Here is a 24,986-nt window from a genome sequence, read left to right as displayed (position 1 = left end):
GCTCATCAGTTTTTCCACCCACAGACACACAGTTTGCTTTCCACAGTATTAATTATGGGGTTTAATCTGGCCCTTCCTTTTCCTTTTCTTAAAATGTTTGTTTATTCTGGTTACATTGATGAGTGTGTCTCCATATTCTTCCAGGTGTGTGATGCCTTCGACCACCTACTCAGAGAGCATCCTTCTTTTATAATGACCTACGTTTCAGAAAACCAATTTTTTCCTTGCTATCAGTGCAGTCAGCAGATTATTTCTCATATTCTCCTCCTAGTAATAATAAAAACAACAACTACAGTTATAAGCAACTGAATTTCTTCTATGCATCACTGTTATGTCTTTTATGTACATTATTTCTGGTCTTCAACACAACCATGATAGATGAGGGTGCCACGGTCCTCTTTCCAGCAAAAAAGACTGAGCTCTCATAACTGGTAAGTGGTCGATCCACCATTTATCTTAAGTTTGTCTGACTCCAAATCTTTTCTTCTCTTTTCATTACTGCAGCACATTTGCTAATTATGCTTCAAAAATTGGTTTTTATTATTACAGGGAAAATGAGGGGGAAATATTTTTTAAAGCCTAGCTGTCCAGCTGCTTGTCAGGTACTCAGATGCAGTAAAGCCACTTTAATGTTGTTTTTGAGTATGTATTTGACTATATTTCATTTATGAAGCAAATGAAATAAGCACCTGAATGTTTGATGATATGGTTGTACAAAGATGACAAAACGCCTTGCAATATCTGGCCATTTCTATGTCATTTACCACTGACTTTAAGTTGCTGATACATCTTGTTTGTTTGAGGCCTTAATGGGATTCCCTTTACATGCAACAAGGCTCTGGGTAGCATAGGATACTATTTTTTCTGCAAACATCCTGATTTGGTCCTCTGCTGGAGGACAAGAAATCTCTTGAGTAACCCTTTTGTAGTTTCTATATGTACAATCCAGTGGAGGAAACACAGAAAAAAAAAAGATGCACCATTAATAAGTCAGTTGATAATGAAAATAGTTGAAGGGACTGGGGATTTAGCTCAGTGGCACAGTGCCTACCTGGCAAGCGTCAGGTCCTGAGTTCAGTTCTTGGTACCTCCCCGAAAAATAGTTAAAAACTGTAAAATGATGTCCAAATAGAAGACTTTGGAATTAGATGCTTCTTTCTCACTTCCAAGTACTTGGGGAGATGATGGAAAATTGCATTCTTTCCTCAAATAGATGTCATTAATATACTTAAATTTTCACTTAACTCATTCTCCTAGGAGTCCAGAGTCTGCAACTGATGTGTATACTATCAAACTGAGTCTATGCACAGTCATGTCAATTACAAAAGTTGAAGAACCCCTACAGTTTTTGTGGAGGTGGTTTTAAATCAAAGAGCTTACATGTGACTCAAGATTCCAGCTCACTGTGTTTCTCAGCAAGTTGCTTAACCTCTTTGGGTCTCAGTGTTGTCATCTTTCACAGAACTGTACCTCAGTGTTCACCTCTATGGTCTAAACCCACAGGCTCCATGGGACCTCAAATGTCCATGAATTGTGTAACTTGAAAATCAGCGAGGATTTCTGTGGATGCCCTAGAAGTCTCCACGAACATCCTATTCTTATGACATTACTACTGCTATGCTGATACAGATATTAGCTTACCAGGCTGCTCATTATTGCCATTCTCTTTTTCTGATGAGTATCTGTATGGCAGCAGGTCTCAGTGTCTCTGTCTCTGAAATGCTTCCCTACTGTCCTTTGCAGTATCTACCTGTTCTCTCATAGAAGAACAAATTCTTGAATTCTTGATAGCAAGTAAACAACTTATGGACTTACTTTTCTTTCCAAAGAAAAGATGCGCTTTTGTTTTCCCAATGAAATGGGAAAGAAAATCTAACCAGGAGTAAGAAGCTTTTTAAAACCATAAGGCTAATAGGTAAGAAAGCAGGACTTAAACCCATGTCTCCTTGACACTGAATCCTTTGTCTCTAATCTGTTCTCTGCTATTACCTCTGAAAATGTGCGAATATACCGCATGGCAAACTTGAAAAGACAAGTTGGGGTTGAGGACAGTGCTGAATGAGATGTGAGGAGTTCCCTGTGGAATTCCACATGGAGGAGAAGGGAGGAGGATGAAGACACTGGGAGCTCTGAGGAAGGAAGTTCCAGGGCAGAACAGCTGCAGAGAAGAGGAAAAGGCTCTCTGAGGCCAAGATTAACCAATTTTATAAATTTGTCCTAGGGTGATGATGTATATTGTTAAAGTTCTTCTTCTGCAAATACCCAAAATATTATTCAGGAGAGATTTGCCTCTGTCTCTTCTATAATTAAGCTATAATCTTCTATTGTAGGGGGAAGAAAGCATGTGAGGTGCCCAGCAACCACAATTCTTAATAAATATTAATGGACAAGGAGGAGAGAGAAGAATAGAGACAGCAACCGTGTTTGGCCTTGGGACATGATGCAGAGTCTACCTCTTTAGTTTCAATATCCCCAGTAGACTAGATACTAGTTTTGCTGCATTGATTGCTGTTTCATAATATAAAATTTAATTATCACTATTATTTTTACAATAAGCTTTTCTGCCTTGGGGCCTCTGGCACAGGGTACAGTTAGTAACAAATCTAATAAATAAAGAAATAAAACACTTCATTTCCTTTCAGAAGGAAGTTGTATTTTGCTCTATATGCTTTGAGCTTAGGGGAATTCAATTGAGCTTTCCCAAAAACACTTGTTCTTTGAGTGGAGGAGGCAAAGGCATTTTCCAGAAGAAGGATTTCAGAAAGGCAACCATCCCGGGGCTCCAACTCCTTAAACCCTGGAAACCACTGCTCTTCTTCTTAGCATGAGTAGAATACAGGGACGGAGTTACATCTCCACACTCACTCGGAGGGGCTGTTGCTTACTCTTCATGCTTTTATTATTAGATTCCCCCTCATTACATTTGTTTAACACAAACAGCATAGAATTAAGAGCCCTGTCTGATTAATCCTTCACTCACTACACTTTGTTTATCCAATTGTTTCTTTCGAGCAAAGATTTCAATATTAGGCAGATGCAGGTTAGCAGATACAAAACATAGCTTTTGAGAAGTGAAAAAAATTCTATTGAGAATGTAATTGAAGTCAAGCACTAAGCCAATCGTGCACAATGGCCTACTGAGATGAGAAATAGATGAGATGTATTTATTATTGAGCCCTCTAGACTTTGGGAATATATAATAAAGGGTCTGCCATCCAAATATATACTGTACTTCTCAACATCATGAATTTAATAAGCATTTTATAAACATAAATTATGCATATTCTCTAGGCTTGGTGCTACTGAAGACAAAGAAATCTGAGACAAACACGATGCCTTTATAAGATTAAGAAACCAGAAGTGAAAATAGGAAATCATGCAAAATTACATTACAAGGCATCATACAGAAACCCCTGAAAAACAAGGAAATGTGAAATGTTTTGTCAAAGCAGATCTAGTAGAGGAATGGGCCAGACATCACAAAAGAGATGGTATTAAATTATGCTAAGAAAAATCAATGATGTCCAAATACACGTATGAACAGACATGAATAGTGAACATATTGCCAAGCAAAAAAATTTCAAGAATATATTCACTAGAGTTTATTTCCATATATTTCAAAATTTCTAAACTTATTTATTTATGCTGTTTTACATACATACAGAATTAGAATTAGAGAGAAAAGTAAAAGAATGACTGTAGCAAAAATCAAGAAAAATTATTTCAGTATTGGAGAGAGCCAATGACATATAATTGAGTTTAGGATCCACAGACATGGCTTGAGGAAATTGGCAATGATATATTGTTAACCAGGTTAGTGGCTTTGCAAATACTTCTTAAAATTATACTAACTGTACAATTATATATTTATGTAAATTTTTCTGTATAATGCATTTCAAAATAAAAAGGTTAAATTATACACTTACTATAACTGAATTTTTTAAATAACATGGTAAAAAAAAATAGTTGACCATTGTAAAGATCAATCTATTTGGGAGAATAAAATTATACTTAATTCTATTAAGGCTTACATGATTAAAATGAGTTTTAACTAAAAATAATAAGGTAACCTATTTGTATTTCAGCATGTGAGTGAGCATTAATAGCTGAACTAACTTGATATCAACAGAGATTTAGAAATAAGAATGGGAAGATGATTCTGAAGCTTTGAAGATGGGCAAGCATATTATTTAGCATTTTTTTTAAGCCACAAAGCAAACACAATCTATCCTAACAGAGAAGATATTGTAAAGTTATGGGGATATATCAAGGCATTGGGGGATATAAATACAACCAGATCTTAAAAAGATAATCTATAAAATAATTATTTCACTATGTCTTATCTTGGTTTTTTTCTGAGGGTCTTCTTCACAATATTCTTCTTTGCTAAATCTCAGAACCTACAGAGTGAGGATGAACTTGTCTTCATCTAAGTCTCTGAGATAACACCCTGACACAGATGTGTTGGTGCATGGTTTTGACATTTTGATCCAATAGACTGATATAAATATGGTATCCAAATGTTACCTTCATTTTCACCATTCCTATTACCCACTCCTCATAAAGCTTAATCTCTCAGCTACTCAGCTTTGTCTCTTTGAATGATCTTCGCCTCTACTATGCTTCATCTATCCACAGCATGATCATCTACCGAATGCTATAACTTAGAAATATCAAAACCTTCAATATTTCAAATTTAATAATTTTTTCTTTAACCTGAATCTCCCTATTTTCATTTCGCCCACAACTGCTCTAGAGTGTGTTCTATTGCTGTAGTTGGATACCACAGACTAGGTAAATTATAAAACACAGTGTTCATTTAGGTCACTGTTCTAGAGACTGGGAAGACCCGTTGCAAGATTATAACATCTGGTGAGGGCTTTCTTGCTGATCACAACATGGAGAAAAGCGTCATATAGACAGAGTAAGTGTGGTAGCCCAGGCTCTAACTCTCTTCTTACAAGGCTGTTAAAGCCATCCTGGAGGTCACACCCTTATCACCTCATTTAACCCTACTTAAGGTGCTACCTGGGAACACCATTAACAAATGAATTGGAGCATGAAGTCTCAAACACATGAACTTAGGAGAAGCACATTCAGACCACAGCAGCCTCTCTCTGAATGTGTCCTTTTTCCTCATTTAGAGCTCCAGTCAATTGTCTCATCCATTGTATAGTCATGGAATTGCTTGTCTCTCTTCCCTCACCATACTGCTAAGGCATTTTACTCACACTTTACTAATGTCCTAGAATTCATGTGCTGAGGTTCTGTCGATCTTATTTTGCTATCTCTCAACCTTGAATAATTGCTGTTTTTGTGTGACCATTCTAATTTTTGACTTGTGTATTAATTTCCCGTGCAAAGTATTTTGGGTCTCTGGCAGCGTTCTTTGATTTTGTGCTGTCTCTGTTCCTGTCGCTCCAAATTGGCAGAGTTTCCATTAATATAATATTCTCAAACATCTCGTGCATGTCCCATACGTGTAACGGAGGTTCATGCCATTGGAAGAGAATGTTCTTCACAGGTCTTGGGATGATCCCTACCTCTATGGCACATTTCTGCTGAAGTGGTGGAATGGATCCACTTGTCATGGTTTAGTTCTAAAAGGTCTTCCAAAACTTATGTGTGTGGAAGGCAATCAGATCATGGGCTGCTGCACTCACCACAGATCCATTCATTGGTGAGTTGAGTAGCTGAACATGCTGTTGGGAAGTGGGGCCTCATTGGAAGTAGGTTGTTGAGGTGTGAATTAGAAAGACATGTTCTTATACCCAGGTCTTTCCTTCTCTCTCTACTTCCTGTCTGTCACAAGTGGGGCATCTTTTCCTCTGCCATGTCACTCTGCCATCCTGTTTTCCCTTGGAGCCATCCAACCATGGACTCAAACCATTTGCCAAAATAAACCTCTCCTCCTTTAAAGTGTAGGTGTTGAGCATAGTATCCAGTGATAGGGAAGTAACTAAGGCACACAGCTAACATTTTCATCCAAGATTGTCCATCCCCACATTACCTTTCTCTTTAGAGCACACTTTTTCTTTGGACGGGAGAGACCGGGAATTGAACTCACAACCTCTTTTTTGCTAGGTAGGCACTGTACTGCTGAGCTATATCACTGGCCCACAGCACACTTTCTGAACACTGAATCTGTAGTATCATCTTTTTTAATCTGGATAGACTGAGAAATCACCAACGTTAATATCTGATTAAATTTTGCTTAACAATTTTTTCTTCAATTCATCTGTGTCTGACAGGCATGGTGGTGCACACCTATAATCCCAGCATTTGGGAGGCTGAGGCAGGAGGATTGTTGTAATTTTAAGACCAGCCTCAGATACAAAGTGAGTTCAAGGCCAGCCTGAACTGCATAGTGAGACCCTGTCTTAAAAAGACAAAAAAAAAAAAATCATCTCTGTCCTCTAACATTTTACTATAAACAGCACAAAGAAATCAGGTCACACCTTCAACACTTTACCAAAAATATCCTCAACTTTACTTACAATTTCTGCTTTGCACACAACTACAAGATGTAACTTAGACTTTTCTTTCTCTGTCAGTGTCTAACAAAGATGACCTTACTTCCATTTTCCAATTGTTTTCTGCATTTTCTCATAATCTTTCACCAGAATGCTTTTAATGTTCATATTTGTGCTAGTATTCTGTTATACATATATATTCCCTAAAACTAAAAAAGCTTTCTGTAGAGTGATCCCAATTTCTTTGTGAACTCTTACAAGAAAATCACCATATTTCTCCCACAAAATTCTCCTCAAGACAATCTAGGCTTTTGCTGTTATGCCCTACAAAATTCAAGTACACAGCCTATAGCTATTACCAAATTCCAAAGCCATTTTTACATCATTTTGGAAGCTGTTTCAGTAGCACCCTACTTCCCTGAACCAAATGTTGCATTGGATTTCTAGGGCTGCTTTAACAAACTACAATAAGCCAGGGTTCACCAGATCTTTGGGAAACTGAGCTGGTCAACAAAGGACACTATTTAAAGTAAAAACAAACAATAACAAAATTGGAACATCCAGAAAGATATTCTTTCAGAGTCTGAGGACCAAAAGTCTGACACCAAAGTGTGGAAGGACTTATACTCCCTCCAGAGACTCTAGGGTAAAATCTGGTCTGTGACTCACCTAGCTGTTGGTAGCTGCCAGTGGTTGTTGATATTCCTTGGCTCGCTGCTGCATGACTTCAATCTCTGCCTCTATCTTCACACTGCTTTCTCCTCTATGCATGTATGTGTGACATTTCTCTCTGTGCACTTGTCTCAAAATGCACTCTTTCTCTCCATTATAAGAATTCATGTGATTGCAGTTAGGGCATGTCCAAGATCTTTTGTGTCATAAGGTAATACTCACCAGTTCCAGAGATCAAGACAGGAACATATCTTTCAGGAGACCTCTATTGAGCCCACTGTAGAGGGATAGTAAGAATTTCTAAAGATAATGATAAAATTATGCATATTGCTAGCACAATACAATTGTACTTCAAAAGAAATCAAAGCTCAGCCCTTACTGATAGTAATCTTTGTATTTCCTCTTGGATGAGTCTCTACCTACTTTCTCACAGAAAGTTTTGACATCTTTTAAAATATAGATTCCTGAATCATCTTTCTCACCTCCTGCAGATGACCTTGCCTCAAACTTTACCAGGAAATTAAGTTCACCCATCACACGCCACTTGGAATGTTTTATTATCCATTCATCCACTTCACTCAACAAGATATTTAGATCTTCTGCTTGCCTTATATCTATAAAATAACGTTTTTAAATAACAACATTGCATGACTATAAGGAGCTTATATTCTGGCAAGGGAATAAACATTAAATATAATAAATGACTAACATATAGTATGTTTCATTAATGCAAGAACTGTGGTGAAGAATCAAAAGTACCAGAGTTTTGTGGGGCAGGAACGAGTCAATAGTAAAATGAAAGTTAAGATAAGCTGTACTAAGAAAGGGAAACTTGAGTAAAAACTTGAAGGAGGCGGTAGAATTAGCTGGTAGATATCTAAGGCAAGAGCACTGAGATACAGCAAAGGCAGAGAGCAAGGCCCCCCTCTTGGAGCATGACTGATATCTTTGAAAATGTACATGGAGGCAAAACTGGGTAGAGTAAGTGACATGGAAAGGAGTAGTGGACAAAGTCAGAAAGATAAAGACAACGCAGAGAAGGCAGATCATGTGGTAGCTGCCAGTAATTATAGAGACAAGGACTTTCACTCTGACAGAAATAAGAAGCCATCCCAGAGTTTTAAGCAAAGGAGCAACATGACTGGACATTGATTTATAAGGCATCATTCTTGCTTCTGAGTTAGACTAGACTCTGGGGACTAGGACACCAGTAAGTATAGAAGCAGGAATACTGGCTGGGAGCCGGTCACAGTAAATCAGCGGAGAGAGATGATGGTTTAGACAAAAGGGTGGCTACAAAGTGATACGATGCAGCTGGATTTTGCTGGAGAAGTTGTGGGAGAAATGAAAAACAGCTGGATTGTGGAAGTTTTGAAAGTAGAAACAATGGGGAAGTCGTTGATAAGGCATTGAGAAAAAGAAGAGCTAAGGATGGCTTGAGCAACTGGGAAGCTGGAGCTGTTCTCATCTGAGATGGAGAAGGCTGAGGATCAAGCTCATCTGAGTGTGCATGGAGAAAATCAGTGGTTCAGCTCTGGACACAGTGAGTTGGAGAATCTATTATGTAATCTATGATATTGTGCAATCTATTATACAATCAAATAGACATGGTGAGATTCTCAGTTTGAGTCTATGCAATGCTGACTTTGAAGGACAGGTGTGGACCTGAGGCACCACTTCCACATGTCTCCAAATTTTCATCCCTGAATGCTTTCTCTTTTGAGAACAAATAAGAAATGGTACCTTCCCCAAATCTAACACCTGAACAGAAACCCTGATGCCATTCTTCACATCTCCACTACAATTCATCGCTGCAGTTATTTTCTATTTTGTTTAATCACAAAATAGTTTTCAATTCTTCTTTTTTTTTTAACTTGTACTTAAAACTAACTAGATCATTTCACATCCAACTGTTACCCTTCAACTATGTGAGGTGGCAAGTTCTTAAATCACTATTATTCTCATTTCTTCTCTTGCCTCACTGTGGCGATCTTCTATCCTGCAGCATTCAAACTCTTGAAAAAGATATCTGTGTTGATGTCTCTAGAGGACTTTCTGTGATCCAAGATCTTATTTTCCTATGCTGATTGTTTTAATTACCACCAAACTTTCAAGGTGACAGACAGGAGCCAATTATTTCCTTTCTCCAGTTGGAAAATGTATACATATTAGAATGAAAACATAGGTGCATTTTAAGGTAGTAGCAAAGTTCTCAATTGATCTTTGATTTGTTAGTATCAAGGAAAAGAATCAAGACACAGTAGTTCACCAGTGATCTCACATATCCTGAGGACTAGCCTCAGTGCCTTTGCATCTGCTAGCCATTGAATGTAGCACGGTTTTTCACATAGTCATTCATATACTCATGCCCTCTTTCACACTAGTTTTTGCACACATCTGAAAGGCCTTCTCAACCATCCTGTCTAAACTAGCAAGTCTATCCTTCTCATCCCTTTTCCTGTTTTATATCCTTTGGTATTTTTTAGTACCTGACATTTCATATATCTAGGTGTTTGTTTGGTTATCTGACTCCAGATATTAGGATGTAAAGTTCATGAGAGAAGGGGCACCATTTCCTCTATTTATTGCTGAGTCCCTAACATCTGAAACACAGCCTGGCACCCAGCAGGCTTTAGTAATTATTTGCAACATGCAAGTGTTTATGGTTGAGGGATCTCAATAGATTCAATGGCTCTTATGTCCAAGAGCTGGCAGCAAATATGGCAAACCAATGCCATAAATTTCCTCCTTTCTCACTCTCCACTAGGACACTACACTGAACAGAACTGGAATAAAAACTTGAGGAGAAAATCAGAGTGGAAAAAATATCTTCCTTTTCACTTTAAGCAAGTCTTAAGATCCAGAATTCCTAGTTTACCTTAAAGCAGTACCCAGGGATAGACTGCATCATCAACACAGGGGCTTCCAAGGCAGATATCCCTTCAGGATAGGTTCACTCCCGGCCACTTTCCTGACTACCCCTCTTCAAAGAACAAGATTATCTCTGCAATATAAAAATTCAGTAGCTACCACCATTGAAAATATAAGAGCTGTTTGATTCAGTTGAGCACAGAGAAGTTGTTTCAAGACTCGCATATAATGGGAAAGGAGCTCAAGTGTAGAGGTGGAGAGATTCTATTGCATTTCACCAGAAGAAAGAGAAATGGCAAGGGCAGAGTGTAGATGAGAAGAGATCAGGAGAGGGCAAGAGGATAATTCGAGGGCTGTCTAAGCACCAAGATCATGTGAAGGTGAGTGAGGAAGTCTCCTCCTTATAGATGCTATTTTCAATCTTCAGCTCAACATAGAAAAAAGAGTGTCCAGGAAAGTGTCTTTGTGCCCCATGCCAATCTGCTCCTGCACTTCCTACCTGCGTCGTATATCAGCATTTGATGCATGTAACTCATTTTCTGTGAGATTTTACGAGGTTTTCGTTGGTGAGATCATCCCACTGTGCTCACATTCTGTTTACCTGTAATACCACTCTATGGTATTCACTGGAAGAGCATTTGAAAAGTAGGATGAAAGAAAATGAAAGCTTGTCCTCACCTTTAATCACATATAGGGAGCTGAAATTAGATCCCACCTACTGGGAAGGCAGAGAGCCTGTGTCACCCAAAAAAGCTCAGCCCCCTTGACACATCCAAAGTCTCACATCCCTGCCCCCTGGGCTTCGGCACCAGGGGTTCCACAGCTGTGCCCAAGATAAAAGCACTGTCCCCAGCTTGCTCTGAGGCAAAGACAGCCTGCTTTTAATTAGGTGCAGGAACCGTTGTTAGATTTGTATTTTTCTATCATTTTTTCTTTCTTTTTTTTTCAGCTTGATGGCATGATGTGTGTCACATATTTAATTAAAGAGGATCTAATGAGTACTTCTAACAGCCCTGGGGTCAGAGGAGTCACTGCAGAGATCCATGCAAATGAGTTGGGCTTTATTGCTTCCCTAGTGAGCAGCAGAGATGTTGTCCAAAATGGCAGAGTCAGTGGGAGCCCATCATCTTTCCAACTTCTACAGCCAAAACCCAAAGGGAGGCAAACAGAGAGGTGGGGAGTAAATTTGCAGGCTTTGTGTCTGGGCCCAGAAATAAGTTCAAATGTATAACGGGGCTGTCTAAACCTTATGAAATAAAGCATGCAAGCAAGTCAATGGGGGCGACAGCCTAGGCCAGAGAGCATCAAGACTCAAGACCCAGGAACACAGTCTTGGACATAGAAGACAAAACAGAAAGGAAGAGTGAAGGAAGGAGAGAATGAACCAAATGTACTACTGCATTTGGACTTTCTATTTTGAATGTTGTTATATGCACTTTCTTCATCATTCTCTGTTCCTATATCTGGGTATTATTGTTCATGGCGCAAGCTTTCTGATTTGTCTACAGACATACCCATACCCCATTTGACACTGAACAGATTCTTCAAGACAGGACTTTCTGTCTCTGTGCACCTAGGACTTCTGTTAAATTTGCTTTACTGTATCAGGTAGCCTACTGTATCAAAACTGCCTATCCAGTCTGTCTCCATCCTCACCGATTAGGAGATGATTGACTCTCAGGATTTTGTTTCCTTGATTTTGTTTTGTTTTTGTTCCTTGTCTTTGATATATGTGTGGTCACTATCGCAATGCCTGGAATATAATATGCCCTCCGTTAATTTATTATTGAATGAATGAACAATCCAAATGCAATCAGTCTGATTGGAGACCAGTCCCAGTATACTTACTGTAACCAAAACAGACTGCAAGTTAGCTCCTGAAAGCATTCAAGAGTTCTTTAGTTTCACTGAAAGTCAGCTACTTGGGCACATAGAGAATGGATATTATACCAGATTTCTTTGAAACCCACCTAAGTTAAAAGATAGACTAAGCTATTTAACCCTTTGTCCTTAACTAGGACCCAGTTTTGGAAAAAAAAAAATTCAGCTATTCAGGCCATTTTCAAGATAATGGAAAAATGTTGATATTAAAGAAATTCAGAAATTAATTTGTGTTAATATGAAAACTTTGTGTTATGCAGGACATTGCCTTTGTGGTGATTTTCAAAAGTAGCCAAAATGCTTTGACACTCATCATCTGGACAAGAAGGGAATCTCTGTTCTCTCCCCATGAAGGTGGGCATTTTTACAACTGTCTTGACCAACAACACTCAGCCAGTGAGATGCTGTCAATCCCGGCTGCAACACAAGGTCATGCAGATTCCACCTGGGTCTCTAGAACATCCTTCTCCAGAGAGCTCTTTGTTGAAGCACTTCCTCTAAAAGCCCAAATATCAATGGTATGAGATGTCCAAGCCATAGATAGGGGCTGTGTGTGGGTGCTCTTGTCTACAGGCGCACTTCCATTTTGACCTTGAATCATTCATGGGGTTATCTGATGCCCTTGTCATTTGAATATTTCCAGCTAAAATCCTAGATATCAGGGACAAGGAATAATCCATCCCTCTGCATATTCTTGATACTACTTATACTTGTTGAAATAATGCTTGAAATTGTCCTATTGCCACTAAGTTTGGGGTGGTTTGTTTATCAGAAAAATTAACAAGAACTATTCTTGATTTTCGGGAGGAGATACATGCTAAAGACCTCAGGGATAAAGTGCTTACTATTACATAGTTTTGAATGGGCAAGATAGCCAAAGAGAGAGACTAAACAAATTCACAAAAACATTGTAAGTCATCAAACCTACATGGTGAACTATTTTTCTAACCTTCCTTTAATCTTTAAAATTTGCCTAACAAGTTTTTAAAAAGTGCTTTTTAAAAAATCTCTTTCCTGAAATTCTCTTCATCAAAGAAATTTACATTCATCACTTGAAAATATTTTCTACTCCTCAAAAATCCCTTCAAAAAACTGTCTCTTCAAATGGCCCCTGCTGCTTTCTCCTCCATGTGCCACAGATTTTTTCCTGGCTGACTCTCCCTTTCCTAAAGGACAGAACACAAAACACCCCTCTTCCTCTATATCTGACACTTTGCAAGGCAGAAGAATGGATTAGAATTGTCGTTACCAATAGTTTCGTATGTTTGCTTTCAAATTAATGCATAATTTTTGAAGACTTTTATAAACTACTAAGATTTATAAAACAGAACAAAAAGTTCTTCATTAAATTGAATATTTATTGGTAAAACTAGGGCAAAAGATTCCTGCATTCAAAACTTCAAATTTTCCAGTGCAATGCTATACCCTATAATTCTCATCAAAAGAAAGAAAAGCACTTTCTAACTCATTGTATGGCAAATCAAACAAAAACATGCTCTGATCAAGAATGTTTCTGCTTCTATCCTAACATTCAACCCCAGGCTTCCTTTACTGCATAATTTATTCTTAATAGCCCAGCAGGAAGCACTTCCTCCTTCCTCAGCCTCTGTTTCCTCCCCAGCCAGCTATGCTCCTCTGCTCTTGAAGGCAGCTCCTTCTGTTAGGAGCAGAACAAGGATGCATCTTGGAACCCCAATTCTAATATACATAAAATCCCTTATGTCGTTGCTACTTTCTTTAAATACTCCTCCCCATAGGACGACAAACATTGAAATTTACATTTTTCCTGGATAACACTACTTCCTGTATACACTTTTTAACAATGCCACCAATGATAACAATAATAATAATAATAATGGGAGAGGAGGAAAAGGGTATATTTACTGTTCACTTCAGAGATTAGCTAAAGTTTACCACCACAGCCATATATCACCACTCACTTTCCACCACCAAGGCCTTGAACCTGGAATAATTCCCTTCTGATTTTGCCCTCCTCACCCCCTGCTTTGCTTTTGCCCTTCATGCCTGCTAGGCTGCGTTCTGGTCTCAGTCCCAGGAGCCCTGCCCCTCGCCCGCCTCCTACCTCAGTGGCTCCATTCTTAGCTAGTTCCTCTCCCTACTCACCCTAACTCATTCCCCTCCCTTTCACCCAGGAGGTTTTCCTTGGTCCTCTCAACTTGGGAAACTATACTTTCCTTTCTGTATTCATTCTCCAAGGCTGTAAAATGCATCTGCAGGGTGACAGGTGTGGCTCAGGGTAGAGGACGTGCTTTGCATGTATGAGGCCCTTGGTTCAATAAAAATTTTTCTTTCATGAAAATGTTTAATGTTTGTTAACTACAAGTCTTCTTAGCTATTTTAATTGAACACTGAACTCACCTGACATTTTCATCCTGGGAATCTTTTTGTCCATATCAACTCATTGCATTTCCCCTGGAAAATGCCTGAACTCTCTTTCCTCACTTATGCAATCCACTCATGTTCGAGCAGATGATCCTGACAATATTTACATGATCTGCCAGGATCCTCCAATGCTGTTCTTTGCTTATCATTTCATTCCAAGTTCCTAAATAGAAGAACTGAGCTTCTTCTTAAGACCAAACTCACCACCTAGGTTCTTTTCCACCACGTGTTTATCAAAGATCTTACACTAACCTTCTTCCCCACCATACAGCTTCAATTATTCTGTCTTCTCTATTTTTGCTCTACTCACATATATGTTTCTCTCTCCTCACCTGCCAAATAAAATTTCCTCTGCTCTCTTGCTAGTCATCTCTTGCTACCTTTAAGCAGCTACACTTCCGCCTCAACCGCACTGCGGGCTCCGCCCAGGGAGAAGTGCCTGTGCACCCTCGCTACCCACACTCTCGGTCACCCTGTGCGAGAGTTTCCCACACCAGCCTTTCAGAGTGCTTTCCTTAAGAATGCCAGTGACCTCCAGATCACTAATGCCGATGATTTTTTCTTAGTCCTCGTTCCCTTACTTTTCTAAAGCAACTGAAGCCTCCCATAAACCTTTCTTATGAAATTCTATCCCATTTGAATCTTGTTCTCTTATTGCCCTCTCTTTGTTTTCAATTTCTTTTTGTCAAAAATAAATCCCTGAAATTATCTTTTACCACCTGATCCCGTAAATCCTTTCCTTTTCCTAAGTGCCTTTTAACCAGCACTTCTATGCAAATGTATACAAACATGTATTGTTGATCCCTGCCTTTTCCTGGTCTCTAGTCTGGAATTGCCCAGTGTTACAAGACAGCCCTATAAATTTCACAGATTTAAGTGCCAACATCTAAGACCAGACCCCCAAACCTAGCTTCTCACCATTATCATCTGATCCTGTTTATAGAAAGAAATATTTCTCAATAAATAAATCACCAACTCCATCTACTTGGCCTGAACACACTAACTCCTAGTAGATTGTTTCACCAGCCCTTTACCTGGGCCTCGGTTGCACATACAGTGGGGCTCTCACCATGAGACCCTTCTGCTCAAGAGCCTGTGGAGGATCTCCACAGCTATCAAATCAAATCCAGGCCCTTTGAATTGGCAGTTAAGCTTTTCCACGCTTTAACTATCCTAAATTTCTAGCAGTTTACCTCTTCTTCTGCATGTATTTATTCATGAATCTGAGGAGCCAATATTTGGAGAGTTTAAACTCTTTTTAAAATAGTGTGTTATCAGTACATTTATAAGACAATGGTACCTATCTCAATATATTTCTATATACTATATGCTCTGTGAGAGTATAGTGTATACCTCATGTAAAACCTCAAGGCATAGGTTCTACATGATTATATTGAAGCAGCCTAAAATCCCAGTTCTGCCCATGTGCGAGTTGTAAGCTCTGGGAGGATTACATAGCCTTTCTAGGTCTCATCTATAAAATGGAGTTCAAAGAAGCAACTGAAACAAGGCAAGCAAAGCACTACCTACAGTACCTAGCACATAGTTGACCTTTTACATGTTTATCATTTTTATTTTGTTAAAATGTTTTATCATGGTGGGTATTTGCTATTTTAATCTAATCTTCACCCAAAGAAACTTTATTCCAGTGCAACTTCCTAAGCAAGCAATGTTTCTATGCTAAAAAATTGGGATTGAATCTCACTGGGCCGTGTTCAATTGTCTTCAACTAGAAGAACCACATGATTTATGTAATCTCTCACTTTTCTTGAGGCCACTTAACTTGATAAGTGGCCAAGAACAACTAAAACTAGAAAACGAGCACTTGGGTTTTCCAGCCAGCCAATTATAAGCCTACGATAGCACATTTAGTCTTTGAGGGGTTCTTTTTGTTTTCTCAGCTCAGCCTCTACCATTGGACTGGGTTGTTTCTGAATGTGGAATCAGGTATCTGAGTTCTAATTCTGAACTGACCAGATCTCTTTGTGCCAAGAACAAACAATACATTTTCTAGGCTCCTGTTTTCTTTTCTGCAATATAACGTAATTAAGAAATCCCCAACTCTAACCTCAAAGCCCAGGGAATATGCACCGACTAGGTGCTTAACGACTAAAATGCTAAATGGAGGAATAGCTGCTCTGAGGATGAATGAGTTAGAGCAGTCACACTGAAAAAAGGAAGCAAGAATTTAAATTGACATAACATGTTACAAAAGAGTGGATGATGAGCATGCCAACCCTTTTACTTGAAAGGATTAAAGCATCTCACCATCTTTCTCTGTTTCCCATGTTCTCAGACTCTCCTTTCAAAAGCCCTTTACAGTAGCAGCGTGCATCCCGCTGAGCAGGTTTCCACCCATCGCCAGTGCTTGGGGATCTAACTAAATATCAATAGTCTCTCCAGGACGCCTGTTTCCAGTTCCTTTTAGCATTAGATGAGCCCAGAGAGCAGAGGGGCTCAGGAGCACAGCGCCAGCTCCTGGTGCCCACCACCTGGCCTGTCTGCTCCTACTGTGACCTCAGCCTGCAAGCAGCCCCCAGAGGGCTTCCCTTGCACGCGAAGCCTTGAGTTCACTCTGATTGGCTCTGGGAGTCTCAGCCTCTCAGCTGGGAAGCCATGGCTGAGATAAACCTTGGCACCACAAACCCTACAGCCATAAATTTCACTTACATCTAGTAAAACACAGGCATCCAATTAAACCCATAATCCTATAAACTTGCCGGCAATCAAGCTCACGGTTTAAAATGAAGACGGACAGGTGCACTCAATCAATACCACCGAGGTTACAGCCTGCATTCTGCAGGGTGTTCCAACATCGAATCTTCTGTTGTTCTTGCTGCTGTTTGTTTTCTGCCTGGGTAGAAATAACAAATGCTCTTGCTTACTCTTCCGATTTAGTGTCCTGTGCACTGGTGTGTGGCTGAGCCCCGAGGCCCGCTAGATGGGAACTATGCAGAAGCAGGGTCCGTTTCTCACTGCAGCCCTGCTTTGTACACCACCCAGTGCCCCAGTCCAGATGGTCAAGGTCTGGCCAGACCACAGGTCTAGAGTCCAGTGGTGCTGGAATGCACTGATGATTTCCTCATCCTGGGTGGAGGCCTCTGCCTCGAGGGTCTCACTGGAACTTCCATCAATTTCATTGGCCCTCTGGCCACCACCAGGAATTGCTGCCCACCAGGAGCAAATAATACTGTACTGGGTTGCTATGGTTATCCAGCTGACAAGGGATTTGGTTAAAAGATTAATACATCTGACGAGTATTTTTAAAAAATAGCAATTTCACAGGCAATAACCATCTAAAACTGTGTATGAATTCCATCACTTTCCTCATGATTCATCTGTGACCTTGTGCATCTCCTCCTTTTCCTTGACCGAGACCGTGCCTCCTCTTGATTTTTCTCTTCTCTTCCCCCCATAGACCTTTTCTCCTTTCATCTTCTGTCCACCTAGCTAACACCTAACCAGCATCTACAGCACAAAGAACCCTGCATGCTGCTGTTCTCCCCAACTCCTGCTTAAAACAAACTTACCTGATCTTTTTGTGAAAGTGCAGTTGTAGCTTTGTTTTCATTGTGCTCTAATTTTTCCAAGAATAAAGAGCATGTACGTTCCTCTCCAAGGATTTCCTTCACTATGAATTTAACATCTCTCAAAGCTTTCTTCACCTCCAGAGCCAATTGAATGGAAGAATCACAATGGGAAATATAAATATATCTAAGCAAGACATCTGTCATGTGCTACAATCAGAAAAGATTTCAGTGGCTAATGACTCCTCTCTGAAAATTATAAATGGAGTTTCTAGTTGTATCTTTTGACTACTGGCTTCTCTGTTGTGGATGTCCACTGTTGCCTCGGGTGGCATTTGCCAAGACTTGTTCATTTCCCTGAGAGCCTGAGTCATCACCTCACAGAGAAGAAATGTTCCTGGCAGCATGCAAGTTTCATCCGTGCAAGTAACAACATCCGTGAGACAGGAAGGTTTTGGAAGAAATTCAGGCCTTTTTCTCATGTAAGTGATCTATATTTCTCTTATCTGGGGATGAGGCAATTATTGAAGTCTGGGAAAAAGGGGGTATAGGTGACATAAAGAGGACTGCTAAGAAAATCCTACACATACCAATAAGTCTTTCCTTAAAAATCATGCAACTCATGTCCATAAATAATTCTGTATATTCACTTATACACCTGGTACTGCTGAATGGCGGGGTTACTTCCATGACCCTCATTGGTCAGACCCTAAGGCTGGAAGAAAAATAAGAGCAAGTCTTCTTTTACCCCCTCAACCTCCCCAGCTGGCTACATGTAGACCAGAAAATAAATGCTACCTGGTTCTAGGCAGGCCAGCTGACCTGACACAAATAGCTACAAAATGGGCTCTAAGAGATTAGAAACATTGAGGCAGACCCCAAAACAGTCAGAGCTGGTGATCCTGACACTTGCGTTAGCACCTCCACTTAAATAATCTTGTTTAATTTTCAACACACTCCCTTGACTTGAATATTATGTTATTCCCATTTTGTAGGTGAAATTTCATTGCCAGAACCAAGACACAAGTGTGTGTGTTCTGGTTCTGTACTTTGGCTCTGGCTACAGCACCTTGCTGCTTCATGGAGCTTGGACTGTGTGGACACCAAAGAGGACAAGTCCGTGTGCTGTTGGGCCACTGGGCGAACAAAAATATTAGCCATCAGACTCAGCTGCAGAAGATTCAGCTCTCTCCTGCCTCTCCAAACCTGGTGACAGGAATAATCCCAGAAAAGGAGTAGACTTCTGCTCATGGGGATCATCTCCTTCAGATGCTGGTGGATAGGAAATATATAGATACATACATACTCTGTCATTAAAGTAACCCCACTTTCTAAGCTGTTAATAGGATTATTCAAAACGTTTCAAGTGAAATCCCAAAGCTTGTTACTGGTTTGCCAAAGAACTAAGTCCTTTTTAAAAATTTTAATCTTTCTATGAATGTCAGTTCTGAGTCAAGCAAACAAATGGACACCGGATTTTCAGCTATGCTGGTCACTCAGCCAAGGATTTCCTGGGCCTCGTGGATCCCATCTGCACTGAGCCACAGAACATGGCCCTTCCCTTAGTCATTCTTTCACTTTCATTGCTTGGACCTCTTTGCTCCTTCCTACACCAAGACAAAAACACAGAATGTGCTGCGTATGGTGGTATATGCTTGTAATCTCAGCTACTCAAGAGGCTGAGGCAGGACAGTCACAAATTCAAGGCCAGCCTGAGCAATTTAAAGAGATTCCCTCTCAAAATATAAAAATAAAAAGGGTGTGCATCTTAGTAGTAGAATGCCCCTGGGTTCAATTCCTTGTTCTGCCACCAAAACACACACATAATCACAGAATGCATTCAAAGCTGGTTTCACAAAATTTTCTAACATTCCTGTGCAGATGCAGACAGTCATTCTGTGCATCTCCTTAGCACTCAGCTTGGATAAGAAGAATTAGTACAGCAGTTGTCTGCAAGTCATTTTGCCAATGCTATTCAATCATTTCAAGTTAATGTATTTTTCCCCATCAATTGTATTTATAAGGAATTTGAGGACTGAGACTAATTTCTGTTCCCTTATTCTGGATTGTTGGGCCTCTTTGTCTAACTGCAGTTCTCCATTATTACCCTAGCTCATGAAAGCCTGTGCTTCAGTACATGTGCAAAGCACAATGCTGAACACTTGGACACAGGTGCACCAGGGCCGGAGGTCACCTTTGGCAAAGACTCTCTGCTCTTTGAAGTTGTGATCCTGAGTTGAATTAAACTAAGGAGGCTCAAATGTTGCACAAATAGAGATGAAAACATGGACCAACTTTTTGAAAGAGCAAAATACCCAAGCAGAGTGAGAAGCAGGAGATGCATAGAGATATAATATCCTGAGTGGCCAAACAGTTGTACATAGTTTTATAAGGTGTTTATGGAAGTCATTTACGAAATGCAAAACAGAACCTCATCAATCACTTCTGCATGTTTCTTCTGCCTCCTGTCTTCCCTTCCCATTCTCTTTTTCCTTACCAATATCAGCTATGCCATGGCCATGTCATGCCACTGAGATAATGGTTCAAATGTCACTTCCCTTGAGGATTCTTTCTATGGCTGTTATCTGCACTGTCCACTCCTCCTACAGGCCCCCTGAGGCTGGACAGCTGTGATATAAGGGAAAGAAACTCCCAGTGTGCTAGATGTCCGGTGTGAGTTCCTGTTCTCCAAAATCGAAGAATGAGTTTTAAGAACATCAGAGGTTAGGAGCAGAATATATTTATCGGGGGAAGAAAGCTTCTGTCTGAGAGAGACGGAAGGGGTCTCAAGTGGGTTGTGGAGGATCCTGTCTTTTTTAGGAATTTTTATGCAGCAAAACTATGAGGTGAGGTGGGTCAAAAATGGGGAAAAATGAGAAATCACAAGGTAGGCATGAGGTGGGACAAAGCTTCGGTCAACCAATAAGATTACAAGTATAATTGCTCTGGTAATATTGATTAAATCAGGATCAAATGGAAAAGCAAGTCACGTAGCAAGCAGACATGAAATAAAACAGGGGCTATTCCTGAGGGGGTTGGCTCTTTCTGGCTTTCTCGGAGTGATCAATACCTATTTAGAGTATCAATAGCTGAAGTTTATCCTTAGGAAGTATGTGGGCGCATTTCTTTCATCTTTTGCGTTGAGGTCTGGCCCTCAATGGCGGTGCCTGTCTCCCACACAGTTGCAAAGTATCTCATTGGCCGCACTGGCTCCTTTGAGAGCCTCGCCCTGTCTGACTGCCTGTAATATTTCTACCTACTTTCACTGTCTGTAACAGCTGTCCTTTCTAATTCCCAGTTCCCATAACACTTTGAGTTAACTCTACTTACTCTTCTGCTATATCAGTTCTCATGCTTCTTGCTTTTCAGTACTGGAGATTGAACCAAGGGCCTTTGCACTGAGCTACATCCCCAGCCATTTTTTCAAAATTTGAAATAGTATCTAGCTAAGTCACTAAATTTCCCAGGCTGGGTTCAAGTTTGTGATTCTCCTGCCTCAGTCTCCCAAAGTGCTGGAATGACAGTGTGCACCAACACACCTGGTGAGCTCTTGTTCATTTTTTAAATTTCCACTGGAAAGGACAGGAAGTGAGGTCATGAGCTCTTTCTAAATGCTCAATGAATATGTGAATAACGAAAAATTAATGAGTGGCGAATAATGCAGACTGCTAAGTCATATTTCTTCTCAATCAGGTTCTATCTCCGCTGTCATTCTTCTCTACATGATTCCCCTCTAAACACTGTAAGGTCAGTCGGGGGAGGAAGGTAAGAGGCACAGCAACAGAGGAGGAGGTTTTACTGGAGGGGAGGTGGTGGGCAAGTCTCTAAGGATAGAGACCAAAAGGAGGAGGAGAAGGAGGAGGAAGAGGAGGAGGAGGAGGAGGAGGAGGAGGAGGGGGCAAGTAGTCTGGTTTTATATAGAGGTAGAGGGGCCAGACCATTAGGAGTGGCACAAAAATTTTGGCAGAGTGGATTTGACTTTGGCTTTGTTTGAACTGGCAGGACATTTTTAGGAGGGGTTGACATTTATAGATTAGGTTAGAGCAAGATGCCTGTCAGGGGGCAAATTAAATTAGAGCAAACTATCTGTCAGGGGGCAGGGTTGGCATCTGTAGTTTTGCCATGGGGGTTGAAACTGAGATGGACTCTTACAAACACAAACTGGTAAAACTGGAGGACCATATCCTGCTACCTGGTGGGCCTCAAGTTTTGCAAATAATGCCAGAAAGTTACAGTGTAGTAATGGAGTTATATTTATTTTTAGAATGTTACTTCCTCTGTAACCTTATGATATTGCATACATATATGCAAACAATGGCATGATATAGTTGTATCCTAGCTAGGTTCTTGGTGAAGTCCATCAAGAGTGGGTCATCTGACTGAGAGACATGGGATGAACAGTTGATATTATTGTGAAAGGGACAATTAAGACGATAGGGTCATTAAGTCGGCAATGGAAGAAAGCACACTCCACATTTCCCCAAGGCAATCAGGGTGCCTTGAAATGGGAGACAGCCTGTGATACTAAAAGTAATTGAACATACTCTACCTCATTTTATAGGTCTCTTGGGTCTAAGTTTCAGCAGAATCTGTATCTGGGGAGACTCTGAGTATGTCTGCTGCACTCAGATGCCTGTAGTTTTGAAATTAAGTGACTCAAAGAGAGGGAAGAGATGGTGAAAGTGCTAACAAGGGAAAGGGGAGGTAAAAATTCTAAGAGAGGAAATTGGAAAAATGGTCACTTGAAAATTTGTATGTCAAAAATATTGGGAAGAGGGGACTTGAGAAGAAGCAAATGGTTTTTGAAAATTATCTTTTTCTGCAGCAAAATATTTGACCTGGGACTTCATCTTACATTTAGAAAACCCATCCCACATAAAGTCCCTTATGCTCTAAGTATCAAATAGACAAATCTGTTTTCCTTCATTTATCTCTTCCTTCCCTCCTATTGCAATGGGCATGCCATTCACTCACTTACTCAAGTGACAAGAAATAGCCTTAATTCCTCCTATGACGTAATTCCCATCAGCTGATGGAACTGCAAATTCCTAATATACCTTGAGTCTGTCCCCTACAGGCCCTTTTCCATAACTTTGCGAGATCAGTCCTTTCCCCCAACTGGCTGAGATGTTACTAATCTCATCCATCCCTAAGCCTTCCCAGACCACTCTCTCTAGAGCAGACCTCTCCCATAATTCTTTCTCTTTATTTTTCCCTTCTTGATTTTCACAGCTTTAAGTATTTGTGGGAATTTTTGTTGCATGTTCTTGGATCACCCACAAGAGTATAACTTCCCTGAGGCCAGGTACATTCAGGACTATATTTTTCACTGTGTTATCTCCAGAGACCACCTTGAACATAACAAGCTTTTGGTTACTTGAGTAAACTCCAGCAAGTTCAACGGATTTTGAAATAAAATACAAAGATGATATAATTATACAGAAATGTACCTCTATGACTTTTGGGACATATAACATGTTCCTGATGAGATCTAATTTACTGAATGGATAAGACTCATTTATAGCTGGCAGTATCTATTTGTACCCACCTGTATCCCAGTAATTAATTCCATTCTTAGAAGTAGTCTGCTCCCTTAAGAAAGCAGACGCTATCTTTAAATTTAATAGAGGTGGACTGGATAATAGCACAATTTGACTGTATTTTCTTGAATTGTTTTCTAGTTTCCTTACCTGTATGAATCTTTTCAAACCAACTGTAAGATCCCTGACATGAAGGGCTTTGCCCTGTATTTTCTCATTATTAAAAGTCTAAAAACTGCAAGCTTTTCTTTATGTTACCTAAACAAAGAACCTACACTTCATGTTTTCAATGAAGGTTTTTTTTTTTTCTTGTGTGTGTGTGTGAGAAAGAGAGAGAGAGAGAGAGAGAGAGAGAGAGAGAAATCCTGACACCTCCCTCATCACTGTCACAGCAATGCCTACGAATAATGTATTAGAATCTCATATTATCCACTAACCCAGGTGAAGGTTATTTATGCTATGACACCCTGGTATGTTCTATTGCTATTCAGAACACAATGGAAAATATGGTGTGGTTTAATTTCATGTAAGTAATCTATAGCCTTAGATCTGTGAGGGTAGGAGACAAAGTCTATTTTCATCATTGACTTAGCTGTCAGCACAAGACTCCATGTCTGGTGCCTTTTAGTTTCCAGTGACAGGTAAGTTTGGGTGATTCCCATGGCACAGTGCCTCTGCTCCTTGCTCCAGTCCTTCCTGGACTCATAATGAGCACTTTTAAAACAAACACTTGTTAGATTTCCTCAAGAATTTAGCCTCTGTCAAGTCAGTGTTTTCCTATGGGTTCTGTTCCCTTAGCTAAGTAATTTCTGGGAAATAATATCTTCCAGCAGTTTGAGCAGCTACATGGCTTATCTGTAGGCAGTTTTTAAACACAGTCCAAATAAATAAGGGGCCTAGGGACCTCAGAGGTTCATTTAGTACTGGCCAGCTGCAAGAGCATCCCCCCAGTCTGAGCCCAGCAGTGTCCCCTGGAAAAGAAAATGCTCACCTCAGCTCTGGCTGGTGAGTCAGAGTTAACACTTTAAGCGTTTATTCCTGTACCTTCTCTGCACTCAGATAACTCAGAAATGGCTGGATTAAGAATGTCAAATGTGGCCTTTCAGTAATCCTCAGTGCAGAAGGCAGCAGAGTTAAATTTGAAGGGAAAATGGTTAAAAGATAAAGAGGTTCTGAAGAGGAAAATGCACATATTTCCAAAACCCTTTGCACCACGCAGGCGGCTCAGCATTTTATGCATAGGGGCCATGGCCCCTCTGGTGCGAGCTGCAGGACCAGGAATACAGAGGGGAGCCTGGAGAGCTCTTTCCATTTGCAGTCTCACAACTGGGGAAACAGCTCCATGTTTCTCAGCCCTGATTCTTTCTTCAACAGTTAGGGCTGTTCCTGCCACTTACAAACTGTGGAATCACGGACAAATAATGTAGCCTTTAGGACTTTGTTTCGCCTTCGGAAGCAGAGATATGAGCAGTATCCATCTTAAAGAGTTGTTACCTCACATGTACCCTTGGTAATGCTTCCTGCAGGGCGTGGTGCGTAGTAATTGCTTACTAAAGTTATGCACACAGCCACTGTCCTCTTCTTCATTACCCTTCTAATACCGTAGTTCTCATCTGTTT

The sequence above is a fragment of the Chinchilla lanigera genome, unplaced genomic scaffold, assembly GCF_000276665.1.
Source record: "Chinchilla lanigera isolate Chin_1 unplaced genomic scaffold, ChiLan1.0 scaffold00011, whole genome shotgun sequence".
Classification (NCBI taxonomy): Eukaryota; Metazoa; Chordata; class Mammalia; order Rodentia; family Chinchillidae; genus Chinchilla; species Chinchilla lanigera.
This window is presented reverse-complemented; position numbering follows the sequence as displayed.